This window comes from Phacochoerus africanus, chromosome 5 (assembly GCF_016906955.1).
Source record: "Phacochoerus africanus isolate WHEZ1 chromosome 5, ROS_Pafr_v1, whole genome shotgun sequence".
Taxonomy (NCBI): domain Eukaryota; kingdom Metazoa; phylum Chordata; class Mammalia; order Artiodactyla; family Suidae; genus Phacochoerus; species Phacochoerus africanus.
The window spans coordinates 35,143,149-35,160,596 of NC_062548.1; the positions used below are offsets into that span (position 1 = coordinate 35,143,149).

Consider the following 17,448-nt stretch of genomic DNA (forward strand, 5'->3'; position numbering starts at 1 on the left):
TTTCTATAGGCCTGTTATCAAATGTGGCACATGTTAAGGGGATTCATAAAAGGTCACGGTTCAGGGATGCAGAGCTCAGTGTTTCCAAACCCAGCTCTTCCGATTAGTAGCCACATGACAACGAACATGTGACTCCTCTCTGATCACTCAGAGCTGTGGCAGTGGATTAAGTGAGATCTTGTTGATGCAGGTCCTGGCATATAATAAGCACTTTATAAAACCCAAATGCTATTATTCTAAGTCAGGTCAGTGTTTTCCACCACATGGAGCTTTATAAAGCACGGATGGCCAGGCCCCATTCCAGGCCAATCAAATCTATTTATCTGGGGAGTTCCCATTGCGGCTCAGGAGCAACAAATCTGACCAGTATCCATGGGGTTGTGGGTTTGATCCCTGGCCTTGCTCAGTGGGTTAAGGATCTGGCGTTGCCATGAGCTGTAGTGTAGGTCACAAACATGGCTCGGATCCTGCAATGCTGTGGCTGTGGTACAGGCCTAGAGCTGCAGCTCCGATTCAACCCCTAGCCTAGGAACTTCCATGTGCTGAGATTGAGGCACTCAAAAGCCAAAAAATATATATATATATTATTTTTTTATCATTTATTTGTACATATATTTTTTCTACTGTATAGCGTGGTGACCCAGTTACACATACATGTATACACTCTTTTTTTCTCACATTACATGTTCCATCATAATTGACTAGACAAGAGTTCCCAGTGCTGCACAGCAGGATCCCGTTGCTAATCCATCCCTTTTAATCTATTTCTCTGGGAGAGGGTCCCAGGCATTGGTACTTTTCCCAACATTTTTACTATGAACACTTTCAAGCACACGGAAGAGTCAAAGAATTTTTACTCATACCCACAACCTAACTTATACATTTAACATTTTACTATTCTTGCTTTATCACATATTTATCCATCTTTCCACCCATCAATTCATACTCATTTTCTTTTTGCATTTCAAAGTAAATTGCAGACAGCAGCATATTCTCCCCTAAATACTTCTGCATGACTGTCACGTCATTAACTAAAGGTCGATATCTGTTGATGTTTTTCTCTTTGGAGATAAAATCGATGTAGAATGTAACACACAAATCTGAAGTAGACCATTTTATGGGTTCAACATTATGTTACATACACCCATGTAACCTCGATCTGTACTGAGGCACAGAACATCGCCCCAGAAAGTCCTTCATACACTTCCTCAGTCAATCCATACCTCTACTCCCCAGAATCAGTCACTGCTCTGATTTTTTTCTACCATGGATTAGTTTGGGGCAATGCAGATTTAAATCCTCGAGAGGAGATTCTTTGTTTATATATATGTATGAATGTATGTGTGTGCATGTGTATATATATATATATATATATATATATATATATAATGATTTTTATTTTTCTCATTATAGCTGGTTTACAGTGTTCTGTCAATTTTCTACTGTACAGCATGGTGACCCAGTTACACATACACGTATAGATTCTTTTTTCTCACATTATCATGCTCCATCATAAGTGACTAGATACAGTTACATCCAAAAAATCAGAATATACATTCTTCTCAAGTGCACATGGAAGACGCTCAAGGATTGATCACATACTGGGGCACAAAACTAACCTCGACAAATTTAAGAGTACAGAAATCATTTCAAGTATCTTCTCTGACCACTATGGCATGAAACTAGAAATCAACCACAGGAAAAGAAATGAGAAAAAAATTTACTACATGGAGACTAAACAACATACTACTAAAAAAAAAAAAAAAAAAAACAATGGGTCAATGAGGAAATCAAGAAGGAAATTAAAAAAATACTTCAAGACAAATGAAAATGAAGACACAACCACTCAAAATCTATGGGATGCCTTTGGAATGGATAAGCAACGAAAGGAGATTTTTGTGATGTCAAGACTCTCTTGGGATAGAATGTGATGGAAGAGTGTATGGGGAAAAAAATGTATGTATATGTATGACTGGGTCACTATGCTGTGTAGCAGAAATTGACATAACCCTATAAATCAACGAGACTCTAATAAAAAGGAAAGAAAACAAAGACTCCGAACCAAATGCATTTACCCTAGTGAGTCTCAGGAAAGGGGAAGAGATCCAGGGAGTAACAGAAACGCCTCCTGACCTTGAGTCAGTGGGCCCTTGGGATCGCCCAGGTAGACGGGGAGGAAAAGAAGCAAACACCAAGGACTGCACAGGCTACAGTTCCATTTATATATTACTCAGAAGCATGCGAAGCTACTTTATGGTGAAAGAAATCAGAACAGGGCATGAGTGGGGCCGGCTGAGAAGGGGCATAAAGGAATCTGGGGGGTGATGAAAAGGTTTTTCATCTTGATAGAGGAGGGGGTGACATGAATCTATGCATCTGTCAAAACTCATTGAATTGTCCACTTAAGCTATGTGCAGTTCAGTGCGTGTAAATGTTACTGATTAAAAAAAAATTCAAGGCTAAGCATTCAGCAGTTGGGGGCTGCAGACGCCAATTACACACACTGAGTGGTTTTATCCCAGAAGACTCGGCACTGGGTGACTTACATAAAACTAATTTTGGCAGTCATTTTTCCAATTTTCTTAACATTTTTTTTTCAAAACCAAAATATTATTTAGCATTCCAAAATAATAGACCAGAAGGCAGTTTTCTATCTACAGTGGAAATCAGCTACACCCTGAGGGCTCCCTCTTTCATCCTATAAGACCCCTGAGACACATCCAAAGATCCTTAGAGATCATGGATCTAAGATTGAGAACCACTGATCCAAGTCAGCTAACCAGGTTGCTGAGTTCAGTTGCACAGCTGAGCACTGCACAACTCTAGACTATGATGTGAATGGTGTCACTTAGAGGTGTGCCATGCTGCAGCCCTAGGGGTCACGCTGGTAACACAAGCAAGTCAAATAGGGCTGGAAAGGGGGATAAATGGTAACTAGCACTTAGGCAAAGCACCAAGCTCAAGAGAACGTGGTAGGGCTTGTAGCAAACTGGTGAACACAGCCCTGTTAAAGGTAAGGAGAGCTGCTACTAACCTCCAGCTGATTGTTGCTATGGGGGAAAACCAGCACAGCCCTGCCAAATCTGAATTTTTCTCAAGAGAAGCCAAAAATCTGGATTTCCTATGATGCCTCCCAGTTTTAAAATGCTAGGATTTAAATATGCCTTAAAAAAATTATGTAGCCCAAATCAAATGTATCTCCAAGACAAATCTACTTTCTGGGTCACCAATTTGCAGCTTTTGGTTTACGACTTTTATCAAAAAGTAGCTGAGTTCTTGGCAACAAATTAAAAGAGGCATGTATGCATCACCCTCCTCCCAGTGTCCTGGATAGATCCAGGAATTGGAGCTGTCTGCCTTCTGAGAGTCGGGAGACTTTAGTTACACCTCCTTGCACTTTCCAAGGAATTACGTAATCGGCATTACCAGAGAGGCAGAAACCCCAACTCCAGAAGCACAGGAAGAGCTATCGTACTGCTTCCTGCATATCCATCCGTCCCTTATCCAGTACTGCACCTGAGTGGCTGCCATTGTGAAAGCAGAGATTACAAAACTGTGGTACCCAGATCCCAACCTCAAGCAGCTCAGTATAAGCATCATTTAAATGAATAAATAAGGAGTTCCCATTGTGGCTAAGTGGGCTAAGAACCTGACTAGAATCCATGAGGAGGTGGGGTTCAATCCTTGGCCTTGCTCAATGCCGGGTTAGAGATCCGGCATTGCCACAAGCTATGGCACAGGTTGCAGATGTGGCTTGGATCCAGCATTGCTGTGGCTGTGGTGGAGGCCAGCAGTTGCAGCTCCAATTTGACCCCTAGCCTGGGAACTTCCAAAGGCTGCAGGTGCGGCGAAAGGAAAGGAAAGGAAAGGAAAGGAAAGGAAAGGAAAGGAAAGGAAAGGAAAGGAAAGGAAAGGAAAGGAAAGGAAAGGAAAGGAAAGGAAAGGAAAGGAAAGGAAAATTTTTTTGAATTTTTAAAAATTAATGGAAAAAACAAGATAGACTTGCTTGATTAAAATACTCATTAGAGCATCTAAAGACAGACTTTTCTAAATAAAAGCATAGAAATAAATGCAGGCATCTTCCTTTCAAATCCTTCTTCCATACAATCCTGTTGAGAAATCTTCTGAGGCTTAGAACTCTAATGATAGGAGGGTAGAAGCCAAATGAAGGAGCAGCAGAAAGCAGGGATAAATTCAGAAACCAAACCAAACCATCATGTTTGTTGGGCTGAAGTCCAGACGGACATTCACAAGACACTCTTGTTTGAGGTTGAGACATCCCTCCTCAGGTCAGTGTTTCTCAAGTGAGGTCCATGAACCTCAGAGATTCATCTGGGGAGTTTCTTAAAAATTCAAATTCCTGGGTCCTACCTGAGGTCTACGGAGTCAGAATTTCCATGTGTGTGGCCAAGGCACCTACTTTTTCAGCAAGCATCATCAAGAGATTCAGACACACACCACTGTTTAAGAAACAATGGCACAAAAGATCAGAAGATCTTACCCACTCCTGTAGTTTTGAATACTGTTGACACATCAGTTAAAAACAAACAAACAAACAAAACAAAAAAAAACAATCTGTCTTTATCCCAGAACTGTCTTGTGAGATACGTATCCCAAGATACATAAGACCATCTATATAGACTTGATATCTCTACATGGGCACCTCACAAGTATCTCAAATCCCCAAGAACAAAACTGAACGCTTTTTTTTTTTTTTTCCTTTTACAGCCATACCTGCGGCAGATGGAAGATCCCGGGCCAGAGATCAAATTGGAGATGCAGCTGCAGCCTACACCACAGCCATGGCAACACAGATCAGAGCCAAATCTGTGACACACACCACAGCTTGTAGCAATGCTGGACCCTTAACCCACTGCGTGAGGCCAGGGATCACACCCAGATCCTCACAGAGACAACATCGGGTCCTCGACCTGCTAAAAGCCACAGAAACTCCAAAACTGAACTTTTGATCTCCCTTTTTTTTCTTTTTTAAAACTAAAGTATAGTTGATTTACAATGTTGTATCAATTTCTTCTGTACAGCAAAGTGACCCAGTCATACACAGACATACATTCCTCTTGATCTTCTGTATAAAAGGTACCTCTATTCATCCCAGCTGCTTATGCCAGAAATGTAGGAATCATCCTTGACACCATTCTTTTTCTCACCCCATGACCTCGTATTATCACCAACCATGATCCACTGATTACCAGTCACAAATAACTCCAAAATCTTCGTGGTAGAAGCCACAGGGAGTCAGCAAGGGCTCCGCCTAACTCTGCTGAGCTTATTCTCAAGATGCAGGTCAAGCTCAGGTCTACACCACATGTCTCCTTACCGCAGAACCAGGGTGGCAGAGAACCACCGCCATGACTGATCTGGGGCTTGCCCTTCTCATGGCTAATGACAGGAACACAAGAGGCTGGTAGACACATCCACATCCTCCTAAAGCCTCTTCTCAAACGGTCCTCTATTGGTTCTGCCCATATTCCATTTGTCAAAACATGTCACGTAGCCAAGCCCAGAATCAGCGGAGTGGGGAAGTACACTCTTCCTAGGGTAGAGCAGAAGGTGAGTATTTGCAGAGCTTTGACACAGTCCTCCGTCACGTCCAAAATATATCCCAGATTCACCCATTTCTCTCCATCACCACGGCTCCCACCCTGGTCTGAGTCAACATCCTCTCTCGGCTGGATGTCCACGAAGCCTCCCAACTATCCCCCTGCCTTCCCATGGCTCCTCCAATCTCTTCTCCACAAAGAAGCCAGCATGATTTGTATACAGGGTTGATCAGCTAGTGTTGGGCTCCCCAGTGGCTTCCAATGCACTCAGGAAAAAAAATCCAAATTCTGTGTCCCATCCTCGAAAGCCCTTCAAAAGCTGCCTTCTGATTATCTCTCTATCCCAGGGATACGGAGCCTGCAGTACCTGGACCCCCATCAGGTATATAGCTTCATTGCCTCTACTTTCCACCCTCACTCATGCTGCAGCCACACTGGCCTGCCTTCAAGTTCCCTTAACACACCACCCTCTTTCCTGTCCCCCCAGCCACTCCCTCTACCTGGATCCCATTCTCGATGCCATTCTCTCCACCTGGAATGGCCTTCCCATTCTCCTCGCTACCTGGGCTTCCTCCTATTCACCTTGCAGATCTCAGCTTGTTATCGTACCCTCGCTCAGAAAGGCAAGGGATGGCCTGGTCTAAATGGACTCCATATAATTTCTTAAGTCACTTATATTCATTACAAATTTAAATTATAAATGGGCAATTAGCAGCTTGATTCTGCCTCTCTGCTGCAGGGTAACCTCCACAGGGGCAGGTGCTGTATCTACCTTGCCCGCCACCAAGTCACCAGGGCTGGACTCAGTGTACATAGTAGACATCTGACGATTGGTTGTTGAATCAATACCAAATGATCTCCTTCCGAGCACCTAGGACCTTTCTATATTGTTTCATTTCCTCCTCATGCCTGATGTAGGCATATTAATCCGAGGAAAACGAAGCTCAGAAAGGTAATGGGCCAAAACTCAGTGTTAGGAAAACTGAGAGCTCAGACATCAATCTGCTTGTGTCTAGCTCTGGAGTCCACACAATTAATGGTTGTGCCACGTTGCTTCCTCTGGAGGAAACACAAGACCCTGCGTGGCAATCTCACGTACTTTGCCATCTAAGCTGGCCTCAAAGACAGGAGAAGATCAATTCCTCCCACCTGCAGAAAATCTACCTGAAGGTAGGCACGATGGGGGCTCACAGTGGCACTGAGCTGCTCCCTTCCCCCCTCCCGCAACCTCCACCACGAAATGAGTAATCTCTTTTAGGGAAGGAGAGAGAAAAGATGAATTTCTGGAGTTCCCGTCGTGGCTCAGTGGTTAACGAATCCGACTAGGAACCATGAGGTTGCGGGTTCGGTCCCTGCCCTTGCTCAGTGGGTTAAGGATCTGGCGTTGCCGTGAGCTGTGGTGTAGGTCGCAGATGCGGCTCATATCCCGCATTGCTGTGGCTCTGGTGTAGGCCGGTGGCTACAGCTCCGATTCGACCCCTAGCCTGGGAACCTCCATATGCCGTGGAAGTGGCCGAAGAAACAGCAAAAAAAAAAAAAAAAAAGATGAATTTCTCAAGCATCCAAGATGGAGACAAAGAGTACATCACAGGCCACATGTGCATCAGGGCCAAACGGATTGGAGAGACAAGACTACACTAGATGGTGGAAGATCGTGTGAGAAAAAGAATGTACATACATGTGTGACTGGGTCACTATGCTGTACAGCAGAAACTGACACAACATTGTAAATCAACTGTAATTTAAAAAAAAAAAAAAGACTACACTAGAAGAGGGATGTCATCTTTCTGTGCCTCTGTTTTCCCAGCTGCGAAATGGGGTGATAAGGCTCATCTCTGCCTCCTAGAGGTGTGGGAAGGAAGTCAGACCTTTGAAGCGCATCGTGAGCAGTTACTACCCCTTTGCAAAATGCAAGCCACCACCTGTCAGTTTTCCCAAGCCAAGGACTCAGTGACACCTGTAGATACTACAGTTACAAGAATGAAGCAGGGAATTCCATGGCAAAATTGTTGGAAGCGACCTTGTATTGGGACTAAAAGAGGACTAGTCTCTGAGACAGAAAAGCCGGGATCAAGACCAGATTCTAGGTCTCACCAAGTGGCCTCAGGCAACTTTTCCTTTCTTGTGAGGCTTAGACATTTTTGGTCTGCCGTCAAGGATGTTAATAGCACTGTTTCTCAAACTTTCCGTTCTCCTACCGCCTTTATAAGTGTTTACTGTGCAGCATCTTCATACCACTCATAATATTACTTACTTAATACATCATATTTATATCCTTTTCATCAACAAATAATCGCCGAGCACCTACCCCATGCCAGACAATCCTCTAGGTACTGAAGCATTGTTCTAGATGACTATTTTTGGTACATAATATCTACGCTACTCCATTCCTAAGCAATAATACCCATGAACTTATGGGACTGATAAGCTATTTTTTTTTCTAATGTATTAAAATCGACATAAAAATACCAAAAGGAAATGGGTCCATTAATAGCCACCTTAATCTTAGGCTTCCAGCTGATACGAGGTGGGTGCTTTTGGACACCTGGGCTTGGATAATAGCTAAGATTCCCGGTAACTCTCAAAATTGTACTGTTCTGCATTGCTCTGAAGAGATGGGCAAGGTTTATCTTCCCCTCATCCAACCCACTCTGCCAGAGCAATGAACAGAGTGACGTTAATTAAGTAATTATTCAGCAATTACAGGAACGTTCTTCCTGAGCCGGAGACGAGGACTCTGTCAGTTTGAGAACATGCTTGAACTCCCTGGTTCTCTATTTCCAATTCACACCCCAAACTTCAGGCCCTTTCATCTCCTTCCCTTCAGTCACAGAGGACGTTAGTTTCGAGCCAGGAGCCGTGTCTTCATCTTCAAAGAATAGTCTCAACTTCCAATGACGTCTCTATATCTGACACGGATGAGAACGTCTCCGAAAATCCCATAATCACCCTACTAGACAGCTCTTCCCAAATAACATTTAATAAGTTCTGCATAATGAGTCCAAAATGTGTGTTCTGAGTTGCCTTTGAAATCCAAAAAAGGTTTGAAAAGGAAAACTTTCCCACCAATCAATTAAGAAAACTCCTAGAACTTCAGTAGAAAAGTGGGCTAAGGACATGAGCTGATAATTCACCGGAGAAGAAATACAAACAACTAATAAGCATATGAAAAGGTACTCAACTCCGTAATAATCACAGCAAATGCAAATTAAAACAACAAGAGAGTGCTTTTTTTGGTTTCAAATTACCAAAGGGTTATAGCATAATAATTTTCCATGCTAGCTAGAGTGGGGTTTAATAGGGTACCAGTGTTAGAAGAATGATATTTCTGCGTTGCTGGAAAGCAATTTGATGCTGTGTTTCAGGATCCTTTAAAGAGATTCTAATCTTTGACTCAGTGATTCCCCTTCTGGGAATCAACCGTGGAAAACCATAGATCTGACTGTCAAATATATTTGGCTTAATGGACAAGGCTGTCTATCAAGATGGTATTTGTAAGATCAGGGTTTCTCAACCACAGTGCTGTTGCCATTGGGGCTGGACACTGAATTCTCTGCTGGAAGGGCTGTCCTGTGCAATGCAGGATGTTTGGCAGCATCCCTGAACTCTATGCACTAAAGGTCAAGAGCAAACCCACTGACCCATAGTTGTGACAATCAAAATTGTCTCCGAGAGAGAGGAGGGAGGGATGGACTGGGAGTTCGGGATTAGAAGATGCAAACTACTGTATATATAGAAGGGATAAATAACAAGGTCGTACTGCAGAGAACTAGATTCAGTACCCTGTGATAAACCGTAATGGAAACGAATATGAAAAAGAATATATACTTTACTGTACAGCAGAAATTAACACAACACTGTACATCAACTATATTATACCTCGATAAAATAAATTTTTAAAAAATCGTCTTCATACATGGCCATGTGTTTCCTGCAGTAGCAAAATCCCCTTTGAGAACCACTGATGTAAGAATAAAAACTTTTTAAATCACCTAAATGTCCCAAGTATAACAAGATGGTCAATTGAATTATGGTCTGTTCAGACAAGGGAATATTATGGATTCACTTAAAATGTTGCTTTCCAGGAGTATTTAGTGACATGGAAACCTAATCATACTAAAATGGTATATGAAAAAAAGCCAAGAAGAAAAGAACTTAATTAGCCATTAATTAGCTACTAATCATTTAATTAGTCGTGTTTTCCTTAGAAAAACAGACTGAATAGAAATAAAGCAAATGCCCACTGTAATTATCTTTAGGTAAGAGGATGAAAAAGCAATGTTTATTTCCTTTTCAAAACATCTATTGGCTCCATAAGCTCAGAGAACGGGTTTCTAGTCTGAATAACCTGGCTTGAAATCCCAGCCCTGCCGCTGTCTAGCTATTAATTGCTCTTACTAACTCTTAACCTCCAAGTCTCTGTGACTTCATCTAGTCAACTGTGCAGCTACTGCAAAAAGTGGTAAAGAATAAATGAGTTAATGCATATAAAGTGCTATACAAGGTGCCTGGTGAGTCTTACAAGTATCCAGTTACAGATGAGCTCTCATTAACAAGTACTACCTTTTTAATTAAAATCTTTTTCTGCAAAAGAAAACAAACACACAACACCAAGCCAGAAGGAGTTTGTCTAATTTCTCTGGGGAGAGACACTGTTTGAGGATGAGCAATCGCTGATGGTTGGGGACCTGACATTGAACGGAAATCTGTTAGCAGTGGAATGAAAACAGGGATGAAGAATCCACCTGGCAGAGGAGACGGCCGGGGGGACATATTATTTGAATTAGACAGGATGAAGAGACAGCTTCATGTCAAGGGTACTGAAGTGTCAAGAGCCGCGAAGAGTTTAACTGCCTAGCAGTTGAGACGACCAGTCAAGGGTCTTACAAAGAAGTGTTAGGATTGGATCTGGACTTGTTCCTCTGCATGTCATGGTCCATTCTGACTGGAGCCTGGAGAGCCAGGAGTCCTGAGTTACTGGAGGAGAGCCTAAGAGAACTGTAGGTACCACTGTTGGGACAGACTAAAAGAATACGGAGACCTGGCTGCAAGAGCTTGATGCCTTGTCCTGCAAGTTCCTGTTCCTCTTGGAGTCTCTGACTACTGATGTATTTAGATAAGCAGACTAGCTTAGTTTAGAAGAATAAGAAACCTGGAAACCAACCACCTAGATATGACTACCGGGACCACCACATACTAGCTACTGTAACTCTGAGCAAGTTGCTTACTTCCTGGATCTAAGCCTTCCTTTCTGCAGCTATACGAGGTGCATGGTGCTGTCTATCCTGTGTGACAGGCTTAGCATGGAACCAGGCAGCAAGTACTTGATAAAGTGGCATATCTCACTGCTTTTTTTAAAGTTACTCCAGGAGTTCCCACTGTGGCACAGCGGGTTAAGAATCCAGCTGCAGCAGCTCAAGTCACTGCAGAAGCCAGGGTTTGATCCCTGGCCCTGCGCACTGGGTTAAAGGACCTGGCACTGCTGCAGCTACAGTGTAGGTTGCAGCCGCTGCTCAGATTCATTCCCTAGCCTGGGAACTTCAATATGCTGCGGGTGTAGCCATAAAAAAAAAAAGTTACTCCAAACATAGAACTGGAACCTCCCTCAAAGTGGAATTCTCCCTTTGAAATTTTGAACACGGGGTAGATCAGTGGGCAGATGTGCTAAGGATGAACAGCAACAACTCTCCAGCCCATCAAGACCTCTCAGGGGTTCCAGGGTTTATCACAACGCTTCTGACTGCACTTCACTCTTCCCTTCAGCAGTGATCCATCTGTGCTGGGTCCTGGGTAGGCAAGGGGGCTACTGTGATGGCCTACTGTGTAGCACAGGGAACTATGTCCAGTTTTTTGTGATAGATAATATAAGAAAGGGACACGACACATACACACACACACACACACGACTGGGTCACTTTGCTGTATCGCAGAAACTGGCACAACATTTGTAAATCAACTATACTTCAATTAAAAAATATATTCAAAATGACAAAAGGCAAAACACAATTCAAGTGTCCACCAGCAAGAAAATGGATCAATAAATTCTGAAATATTCACGTAAGGCAAAACTACTCAGGAATGAAAAAGGAATGAACTATTGATACTTACACTGTCATGAATGAATCTCAAAACATGCTGAATGAAAAAGATATACACAAAAAAAGAAAAAAATGAAACAGTTCCCTGGCCTCGGGTTGCTCGGATTCCAGTAGAGAAGCCAGACACGGATGACACAGGCACACTTTGTTCAGGTAGTGAGAAGAGGAAGTAACATCAGGCCCTGGGGCCACGCTACCTGGTTTTCTCCAGATCTTGGAGCCATTTGAACCTGGATGAGTTCCTTTACCTCTTCAAGCCTCAGTATTTTCACCTATAAAATGGGCATAATAACAGTGGTGCTTCTTCCTCATAGGATTATGGCAGGACCAAATAAGAAGAAGCTCTTAGAACTGTGCCTGGCACCCAGGGTTTAATAAATGTTAGCTATGGTCCATTAAATTTTCAAATTAATAAATAAATAAATGTTAGCTGTTACCACTGTGAATATCTCAGGGTTTAATAAATGTTGGCTGTAGGCTGCTAAAATTTCAAATAAAAAAATAACATTAACAGTTACCACTATGAACATCTGGGTGACTTAGATGTATGGATCCTGGAAAGAAAGTCTGATTCTCTGACTTTCAGAAAGGTGAGATCCTCCCACCTGGATTCAGCCCATCCCTTCCAATATCCAGACTGGGTGGACCTCAGGGGCCATGATCAAACCATACCTGAACCCCCCCTCAGTATCACTACACAGATCTAGCGAAAACTTTCTCAGGAATCAAGAGGTAGACTTTTATTGTTTTAACCTCCTCCCCGCAAACCACAAAAGACTTGCGGCTGTAGAATAATTCCCATTTCCTAAATGGAAAGATTCCAAATAACTTCTAAAAGCAATATTCCACTCTTTCCATCTCCCCTGCCACACATACATCAAAGAGTGGGAGAGATGGGGTGGGGGGAGGCCGGGAAAGGAGGAGGGAGGGAAGGAAGGAAGGATGAAAGGAGAATGAAAACACCTAACAGGAAGAGGAAAGGGTGATGAGGAGATAACCCTGGACAAGGCAGGATTGTCTGGGGATGAACAGGGACCAGACACCTGGGCACACGCCCTCCTGCCTCACGTGACAGAGCAGACAGGTGACAGGTGTCTCTTCAGTGACTCTTCCACCTGAACACCTGCTTGCCTGGCAGCCCCCTCAGTCATACTGGGTGATCCTCAGACTGAATGGACTCTTGGTCTCATGCTGATTTCCAACAGAAGCCAATTCTTCCCTTTCCCTGACAGAGTCTGGGCACTGGGGCAGACAGAAATGCTTGAGCTTTTTGTTAGACAAGGGAGTCATTGTGGGAGCAATGCCACCACAAAAGGATAAATTTTGGCCAGTCTGCTTGCCATTCTCAATTACAGATTCATACACACACACACACACACACACACACACTTCCGAGTAACCCAATGCGCGCCTACTTAACAGGATGACACACATAAGATTTAACAACCCTGACAGCAATGCATCTACTAACCAATCAGAATGGACAGTGATCATAGCTTTGAAGAAGGTTCTGTAAGTTCCCTGCTGTTATCCTTTTTTTTTTTTTTTTTTTTCTTTTAGGGCCACAGCGGCAGCATATGAAAGTTCTCAGGCTAGGGGCGAATTGGGGCTATAGCTGCTGGCTACAGCAACAGCAACGCACGATCTAAGCCATGTCTGTGACCTACACCCCAGCTCAAGACAACCCGGATCCTTAACCTACTGAGAGAGGCCAACGATCGAACCCGCATTCTCATGCATATTAGTCGGATTCACTTCCACTGAGCCATGATGTGAACTCCTATTACCCTTTTCTTTTAAAAATCTTGGGAAGGTTTAGAGGATACAAAGGAAGGGCCGGGGTGGCATCAGGGCAGTGGCTGTTTCTCAACTAGCACAGAAGTATTTCAGTATTTTAATACCCATCATGGCACACTGGTCCATACCAGCCAGACAGAAGCTAAACTCTGAGATGGGAACTGTACGTGAGTGATTTATTAAGAAGCTCTTCCTCGGGGAAAACAAAAACAAAAACAAACAAATAAAACAGTAAGAAAGCCAACGAAGCAGAACAAGAAGGGGAGAAGCCTAGGACATGGACAGGAATCAAAGCACCACAGAGGGTAATCTCAACCTGATCCCATGGGAGAGTCTGGAGTATAAAGCAGCCCCACAGTCAGCCTGATCTAAGGCAAGAGAGTCCAGCTTTCACATGCATGCACCCAGAAGTCAAGAGTTAAGGGCTGTCTCGGGAGCAGGTTACGGAGCAAAGCAAAGCAGCTCTAGTAGCTGCCCAGGAAGTCCTCTGAACATGAGCCTCTGGGACTGCCTGGAAGTAAAAGCACAGGAAAGTTGAAGGCTGCACACCATGAAAATGACAAAAAAATAAAAAGTAAAAAAATAAGATTTGGTGGATCTGGCTGGAGTGCCAGCATGGACCATAACACCAGCTAAACGTCAGCCCAAACTCTTGGACAAGAAAGGAAGGACTGCAAATGACGGCTACAATGCCTGGGGTACCTGCTCAGATGCTCAAGAATTCTCTTATTAGGTAATCTGCCTATGAATGAACACCTGGCCTCCAGTCTCACCCACTTCAATCCCAAATATTAACAAGAGCTAAAGTAATACAACAGGGGACCCCGCAGATGATATGACCAACCTCCCAACAACTTCTCAAAGTGGGTCATGTTCTTCCCACTTTACAGATGAGCAAAGTGAGGCTCAGAGAGTTGAAGAATTTCTACAGGTGTTCAAACCACAAATAAATGGTAACAGAGAAATTCCAATTAGTGTCAAGCCTGCAGGACTCCAGAGCTTCTGCTCTTTCCAACCCCCATCCCTACTCAACACCACCTCCTTCGGATGCAAACATGACCCAGACGCAGACCCTGAGATGAAGATTCATGTGCAGCTCGGGTAATGCAACACATCACACAGGAAGGGCTTGCAGAGAAAGTGGTAAGGGAGTACGTAGGGGAAGGTCAGGGAAGGGGAAGAAGGGGGGAACAGATGATTTCAGGGAACATCCCAGCCTCAGCCCAGTTCCATCTGGAGCTCTGGAGTGTACATCAGTCTCCTCCTTTTTTTTACAGCCTCACCCACTGCATATGTAAATTCCCAGGCTAGAGGTCAAATCAGAGCTACAGAGCTACCAGCCTACACCACAGCCACAGCAACGCCAGACCGAAGCCGCATCTGTGACCTACATGACAGCTTGGGGCAATGCCAGATCCTTAACCCACTGAGTGAACCCAGGGATCAAACCCGCATCCTCACGGATGCTAGTCAGGTTCTTATCCCACCAGGCCGTGACGGGAATTCCCAGGTTTCACAGTTGGTTCCAACTTGAAGAAAGAGAAGTGGGCTTTCGTATGCCTGTGCCACTTAGGCACCCAGGGTATGTCACCTCCTGGGTAGGGTGGCTCCAATAGCCCAAGGGAGTCCTTTGAAGAGAGGCTCAGGAGCAGACCATGGAAAGCAAGGGCAGCTGGACACCACGTGGCCTCCATCATTCTTAGCCAAGCCCAGGAGTGCTTTCCCCGACCCTTGGTCTTTACAACCCAAGAACAAACTTCCCTACTGCCTGGAGGAAAAGTCTCCCTTCCTGATAATCTAAAGATTATCATGAAGACCATTTTCAAGGGCTGATTACCTGAGTGTGGCTCTAACCTAAGGCAAGCATCTCATTTGCCATCTCTATAGAGAAAGAGACACAATCAAGTAACTTGTCCTGGGTTTATTCATACAGACACCAGTAAATAAAAGAAAATCTGACTGTTCACAGAACTTGAGCAAATTGAGCTCATATTTGGGGGCAAAATAAAAAGCCACTGAATTTAATATGAACTCTTCTACAAGGGAGATGATTGAATACATTACAGGGGCTTCCATTTTTACCATGGCAGATATTGAATGGGCCTTTCATTTCTTTCTGCTGCTCAGTACCTCTGCTCATTTCCCTGATGCTGGAGGCTCTGATACTGAAGAAGCTTAAAGAGACGGGGATCAGTGTGTTGGCCAAGGAGTGACAAGGGAAAGTTGGGAGGGAGGCCAAGGGCCCCAGACTGGAAAAGCTGGGCTTACATGAATCAGGTCTCATACGGGCGTCTGGGATGAACTTGAGCTTCAAAATCAATGTTAAATACCAAGTATTTAAATTTAAAAATGCCAACAAGCAGAGTGGAATGGGTGCCAATATGGGAGTCATGAACAGGAATGGATGCCAAAAGCCAACAGGCACTCATTATCCTCATCATGTACCATTTGGTTATAAGAAACAGAAACCCACTCAAACTAGCTTGAGATGAAGGAGACATTAATTTGAAGAATCAGGGGAAGAAGACAAAGCTCAAAAGGGTGAATACACCAGGGAATTCAAAACCAAAACCACTCTCTCCTCTCTGACACCACACGAAAAAATAATGTTGACTGGAACTTCCCACGGAGGCTCAATGGGACTGACAGCATCTCTGGAGTGCTGGGACGCAAGTTCAAACCCTAGCTCAGCACAGTGGGTCCAGGATCCAACATTGCCACAGCTGCGGCATAGGGTGCAAAGGTGGCTCGGATCTGATCCCTGGCTCAGGAACTCCGTACGCTGCGGGGTGGCCAAAGCTGAAAATAAATAATAAATAAAAATAATGTTGACTGAGGTCCTGCTCTCTGTCAGGCCACTGTGCTGACTGTCTTGCCTGCCTTAGCTCAATTTGCAGGCACACAGAAACTCTCTGAGACACGAGCATCCCCATTTTTCGGATGGGGAAACTGAGGCTCCAAGAGGGTAAAGAATTCCCCAAGGTTGCACAGCTGGAAAGAGGCAGAACAAGAATTCACATCCTGACCCCCAAACAACTGCCCTCTGTTTACCACCAACCAAGTGAGCTCTGTCTTGGCATTTTCTCTCTGGCTCTACGATATTCTGAATGCTTCTCTCGGCAGGCTGGTTCTTCCCGTTTCAACAGGCTTGTGAAATGGTAAAATGTCCACCCCAAATTTGGTTCTGGCACCCAGGGGAAAATACCAGGATAGGAGACTTGAGTCCACCCATATCAATAATTACATTCAGTGGTACCCCAAACCACCTGAGGAGAGTGTCTGTGTCTTTTGGTTCAAATTCTCAAAGAAAAGACTCTGATTTAAAATATATATATATCACCAACCCCATTATCGAAGGATGGGCAAAATATCATCAGGCAGCTAGTGGGAGGGCAGCAACTTCACTATGAAGCGGGCGTGTGTGTGTGTAGGGAAAGTGCTTATGGCAAGTACTTATAATACTCACATTTATTCATGCAACAGTTCTGGAGTAAGGTTCTCTTGCTTCCTAGGTACTACTAGGTACCAGAGCTTCCAAGGTTAAGAAGTTATCATAACTGCCCTTAGGAGGCTCACAATGTCTAGAAGAGACACACAACGAAACCAGTGCCATCCAGCAGAAGAGGTGCTATGGTCGGGAAAACAAAGGAGCTCTGCCATCTTGCAGACAATGACCACCTGGTCTGGCCCTGCAAATCAGGGAAGAGGTCCTGAAGATGGCAGCGCATAAGCCCAGTCTGAATGGATGAATAATTGTGATGAAAGTCTTGCTGAAAGCTCTGGGGACCTGGATACAATGGGAAGGTAGAGAGAGTAAAGGAGTACCAGAAAATGAAGTTAAAAGGTAGACAAGGGCCAGTCCATGACTGACTTTCTGTGCTAAGAAAAGGAACATAATCATTATCTCAAGAGGCAATACCATCTAGTGTCCAACAGAACTTTTCATGATGATGGTCGCTACATCCACAGTGACCAACATAGCAGCCAGTGAT

General features: G+C 44.0%; 1 protein-coding gene across 1 annotated transcript in view; it reads right to left on the bottom strand.

The window, feature by feature from the left end:
* The window catches only part of SHISA9 (shisa family member 9), a 306,580-nt gene that overhangs the window by 205,096 nt on the left and 84,036 nt on the right, over nucleotides 1-17,448 (bottom strand). The window lies entirely within an intron of this gene.